The following is a 1,366-nucleotide window of genomic DNA, read 5'->3' on the forward strand; positions in this document are numbered from 1 at the left end:
ACTCAGACAGCCGCAGGCTGCTGAGGCTGAGAAGCCCCAAGGTTGACAAGTAAAAAGGCACAGTCCCAATGTTACCAAACCACATGGCAGGCCATTAACTTAAGTCCATTGTAAGTCCCAAGGTCGGCAGAGCATGGCAGGCTGCTGAGCAATGACACAGCTACATGCAAGGTTCAAGCGTGCCATAGGCTACAGACTATTCCCAAGCCTTCTTATATACAGGAAGCAGACCACACCCCAAAGACAGCTACCCAGCTTCTTGTGGTAGATCCCACATTAGAATTGATTGCCAGTCTCATCATGGGGAATAACTACCACCAGCTGCCCAGCCACTCAACCAGGCCCAGCCAAGATGACACACAAACATAACTACCACAATGTTCAAAGGCCCTGAGATGGAAAAGTAAGGAACATTCAGGGACCCTGAGCAGCTGAGTTTGGCTAGGGTTTGGAGAGTGTACGGGGTCCAAGATGAGGCTGGGAGGCAGACTGGAGCTGGAAGCCAATTCTGCAAGCATGTTGTTGTTGTTAGGTGCCATCGAATTGGCTCTGACTCATAGCCACCCTATGAACAAAAGAATGAAACACTGCCCGGTCCTGCGCCAGCCTCACAATAATTGCTATATCTGACCCCATCATTGCAGCCACTGTGTCAATCCACTTTGTTGAGGGCCTTCCCCTTTTTCACTGACCCTCCTCCACTTTACCAAGCATGATACCTGTGGTGGTTAAATTTGTATGTCAACTTGGCTGGGCCTGGTTGAGTGGCTGGGCAGCTGGTGGTAGTTATTCCCCATAATTGACTGGCAATCAACTCCATGGTGGGATGTACCACAAGCAGCTGAGTAGCTGCCTTTGGGATGTGGTCTGCTTCCTTTATGTAAGGAGAAGCCTTGGGGATAGTCTCTAGCTTATATATAGCACACTTGGACCTTGCATGTAGTCATGTCATTGTTCAGCATCCTGCCATGCTCTGCCGACCTTGGGGCTTACCATGGACTTGAATTAATGGCCTGCCATGTGCTTTGGTAACATCGGGACTATGCCATTTTATTTGTCAACCTTGGGCTTGTTAGCCTCAGCAGCCAGTAGCTGCCTGAGTGAGGAGATGCCTCTGCTTCAGTGGGCTGGGAGCAAGAGGCAGAGCTGAACCCCAAGGTCGAGGAGCTTTCACCCAGCCCCTACAGCCTGGCACTTTGAACTTGGACTTAAAGCCTCCAAACTGTAAGAGAATAAACTCCTGTTTGTTAAGGCCATCCCATGTGTGGTATATTCTTGTCAGAGGGGCAGTAGGTAACTAGAACAATACCCTTCTCCAGGGAATGGTCCCTTCTGACAACATGACCCAAGTAGGTGAGACGAAGTC

This window comes from Orycteropus afer, unplaced genomic scaffold (genome assembly GCF_000298275.1).
Source record: "Orycteropus afer afer isolate SDZICR_OR568_19922 unplaced genomic scaffold, OryAfe1.0 scaffold00083, whole genome shotgun sequence".
Lineage (NCBI taxonomy): Eukaryota > Metazoa > Chordata > Mammalia > Tubulidentata > Orycteropodidae > Orycteropus > Orycteropus afer.